At 37.4% G+C, this 4,182-nt stretch overlaps 1 non-coding gene across 1 annotated transcript; it reads right to left on the bottom strand.

Moving 5' to 3' along the window:
• Positions 1-3,456: 3,456 nt before the first annotated feature.
• Positions 3,457-3,563, bottom strand: LOC128279690 (small nucleolar RNA R71). The gene has a single exon (XR_008269888.1). It is a non-coding gene; the product is annotated as a small nucleolar RNA R71 (small nucleolar RNA).
• Between the last annotated feature and the right edge of the window lie 619 nt (positions 3,564-4,182).

Raw genomic sequence — 4,182 nt, 5'->3', positions numbered from 1 at the left:
CTCATAAGGACTGGAAGACTATTGGAGAGACGACACACTATCAACTAGTCAAGCTTTGGTATAAAGACATTTTTATTTTGTTCAATGGCATGTATAGAATTTTTGAATATTTTGTTATATGTGTCATTTGATTTGCCAAATGAAGGCATGTAAAAATATGTTTATCTTTTTGTATATAGCCATGAAAATTGGCTTAATTGAAATAGGCTTTGGTCTATGAATTTTTGTATGGTTTTATTTACAAGTGATGGGTTGTTACCAATTGGCAATGAGTTACATGAACGAGCCAATTTCAGACGAATTAAAGTGACATGGAAACCCATAAACACTAAATGAGAAATAACCTTTCATGTATGAAACCAATGATATGAGGTTTCCATACAACTAGTTTTATCAAGATTATTTACAAGTGTATAACCATGTTTTCCTTCGAACTTGGTAACCACTAGGTATAAGGAGTAGAAATGGGTGACTTAAGGCTTGGAAAATAGCCTATTAAGGTCCACATGGTATGACACACGGGCGTGTGTCTAGGCCGTGTGTGATACACGGTTCCTTACCATGGGTGTGGGCTATGGCCGTGTGTCCCCTGCACTTAAAATTTTAAATTAAAAACACACAAGAGTAGGCCACACGGGCGTGTGTCCTTGCCGTGTCTAAAAGACAGTGTTGTCCACGGGCAGCCAGCACGGGCATGTGCACGGCCGTGCTAATAAGTCAATGTTGCACACGGCCGAAGGGCATGGCCGTGTCCCAAGTCACACGGGTGTGTGAGTCCACACGACCCATCTACACGGGCGTGTAACACTTTAAGATAAGGAAAATTTTTCTGAGGAGCCTAAGGTTTATCGAATGTTCTCGAATTTGTCCCGCACTGCCTCTAGGTACGTTATAGGCCTCGAAGGCCTATATAAGGGACGAGATATTTATGGTTGGAAGGTTTTAAATTTGAGCAAAATTTTGCGACCCAAATAGTGAGTTATAAGTGTAAATCCCCGGTAATGCCTCAAACCCTGTCCCAGCGTCGGATACAGGTGAGGGGTGTTACAGCGGGATTACCAATCCAAGTTAAATCCCTCGTAACATAAATTCAAGGAGTATTGTCGGGATTACCATTCCAGGCTAAATCCCTTACAACGAAAATTACTCCAATATGCTCAGATTTGAAATGCCAGTCCAGGCTAATTTCAGTTTTTAATTTTATTACCCATCCAGGCTAAATCCATAATGCACATATATTCATCGGGGGTTTAAATCACTTAAGGAACACAAGTCTGGGCTGGATCCTTACTATACTGAGATCATCGGATTACCTGTCCTGGCTAAATTCATTTCTGCAACAGATGTAGGACCTCATATCATGTAAACAAGAATTTACCCATCGAGTCTCCCTTTATCATTCAACCGGGACAATGTCATCTTTTTTTTATTTTACACTATCACATTTCATGGACTGTCATACAATCAATATATAAATTAATATACATTTAAGAATATGCATTTTCAAGTATATTTAAAGTTTACTTCGAGTTACACGAACCCACCTGGTAATTGCTTCGGTTTCATATTTCAGTTATTCTAAAACCTTTCGTTTTCCACGGTCGACCTCTAGAATTGGTTCTTCAGGGTCTATATCAATAAAAATGAATTATTAATACTTCACATTGTTCATTTCTAGCCTAAAACTCATCCTAGGGCAAATTGACCATTTTGCCCCTAACCTTTCACACTTTTACAAATTAGTCTCTAGGCTTGTATAATGAAAAGCATGAAATTTCTTGAATACCCAAGCCTAGCCAAAAAATTTTCATGCTTATGCCAACCTATATTTTCTTCTATTTCATATTTCTACCCCACATTTTATGCCTTTTACAATTAGGTTCATTTTTGGTGTTTTTATGAAAAATCACTTAGCAAAGGATGTTTATCTAACATCTACTTTTATAACCCTTCATAAATCATCAAAGAACAACCATCTCATGTATGGTTCAAATTTCTAACATGAACCCTAGCTAGAAATAGCGGTAAAAATAGAGAGAGCGTGTTATGAAGATCTCAAAAATACAAAGAACGTTAAAAACGGGACTAGGGAGCACTTACTATTGAGCTTGAAATTGTTGAAAACCCTAGCTATGGAGACCCTTCAATTTTTAGCAGCCATGGAGAAGAATATGACCGAATTTTGCTTCCTTTTTCCCTTTTTATTAATTTTATTACCAAATGACCAAAATACCCTTCCTTACTAACCTTTTAAAATATTTCATGCATTTTCATTTTTGTCCAATGATAAATCATAAAAGTAACATATTTTAATCTCATAATTAGCATATTTTTGGATGGTTTATCGTGTAATTTAGTGAATTAGATGCTCCCAATCCCTTAATTTTTTGTTTTATACTCAAGATAGCATAGAGGAACAAAAGGAGCATAAAACGGGCCAAAAACGGACAAAACGGGCTAATTGAAAGATCCACACGGGATAAGCACATGCCTGTGTGAGCCATATGGGCTGGCCACATGCCCATGTGGTAGCCCGCATTGATATCGCTCCCTATTTCCTAAATACACGGAAAAAGCTAAATTTTAGGGTTTCTGAGCATTATAAAGTCTATAAAAACACATTAGAAGAGGATCTAAAGGGACACGTAGAGTAGAACACAAGAATTACTCGAAGAACGCCAATAGATTCAGCTTAGAAGTAGGATCACCTTTAAGACTGAAGATCTCCTTCCAATTTCTCTCTCGAAGTTTTTGGGTTTCTTTATGTTTTGTTGTTTTCCTATTTTTGAGATGTTTTCCTACTACAATATGAACTAAACTCCCTAAATACCTAGGGAGGATGAAACTAAGATGGATCTTCGTATTTAATATTCTAAATTTAATGATAAATACTTGTTCTTGTTCTAAATTATGTTTTCTTAATTCTTGTTTTAATATTTTCAGGATATTAATTCAAGTTGATGTGCTTATTTAGTATTTAGAGGAAGAGTACGAGGACGGTACCAATACTACCGAGGAGATGGCTGAAAATTAGAATAATCCGCTACCTCCTGTGGTTACCGCAAATCCTATAAATTAGAATCCTGCTCCTCGTACTATGTACGATTATGCTAAGCTTAATTTAGTGGGGGCTGAATCGAGTATTGTTAGACCTGCAATTGCTGCAAATAATTTTGAACTGAAACCTAACACTATACAAATGATTCAACAGTTTGTTCAGTTTGATGGTTTGCAGGATGAAGACCCAAATACTCATTTGGCCAGCTTTTTAGAGTTCTATGATCTCTCAAAATAAATTGCATTTCTGATGATGGCATTCGCCTTCGGTTCTTTCCCTTTTCATTGAGGAATAAAGCTAAACAGTGGTTAAACTCATTACCACGAGGTTCCATCAATACTTGAGAACAGATGATCGAGGAGTTTCTACTAAAGTACTTTCCACTAGCTAAGACAGCCAAATTGAGGAATGATATCTCTTCCTTTGTGTAGATGGATTTAGAGACTTTATACGACGCATGGGAAATGTATAAAGACTTATTGAGAAGGTGCCCTCACCATGGGTTACCTTTATGGCTATAGGTTCAAACTTTTTGCAACGGTTTGAACTCCTCAACTAGGTAGTTAATCAATGCAGCCGCCGATGGAACCCTAAATAACAAAACACCCGAGGAAGCTTATGAATTTATTGAAGAGATGTCACTGAATAACTATCAATGGCAAGTCATGAGGACAAAGCCTAATAAAGCAGTCGATGTTTTCAACCTCGACACAGTCAATATGTTATCAAACCAGGTAGAGCTTTTAAATAAAAATATTGATGGTTTATGTGTCTTTACGCAGGTACATCCAGTGATGCAGTGTAACATAAGTGGAGGGGGAATGAATAATACAGAACGCCTATCTTACGTCCTTAGCACTACGAACGAACAAGTCAACTATATGGGTAACAATTCTAGACCTCAGAATAACCCCTATAGTAATACTCACAATGCAGGTTTGAGGAACCATCCCAATTTTTCTTGGGGTGGTCAAGGCAATCAAAGACCACAACCCCCTCCAAGCTTTCAACCACCTTACCAGTAGGAAAAGAAGCCAAACCTTAAGGAGATGCTAACGAAATTCATCTCAGTGTCAGAAACACATTTCCGAAACACCGAAACAGGGCTTAAAAATTAGCAAATG

Source organism: Gossypium arboreum, chromosome 8 (assembly GCF_025698485.1).
Source record: "Gossypium arboreum isolate Shixiya-1 chromosome 8, ASM2569848v2, whole genome shotgun sequence".
NCBI classification, from domain to species: Eukaryota; Viridiplantae; Streptophyta; class Magnoliopsida; order Malvales; family Malvaceae; genus Gossypium; species Gossypium arboreum.
Note: the sequence above shows the minus strand (reverse complement) of the source record. Positions and strands in the feature narration are given on the sequence as shown.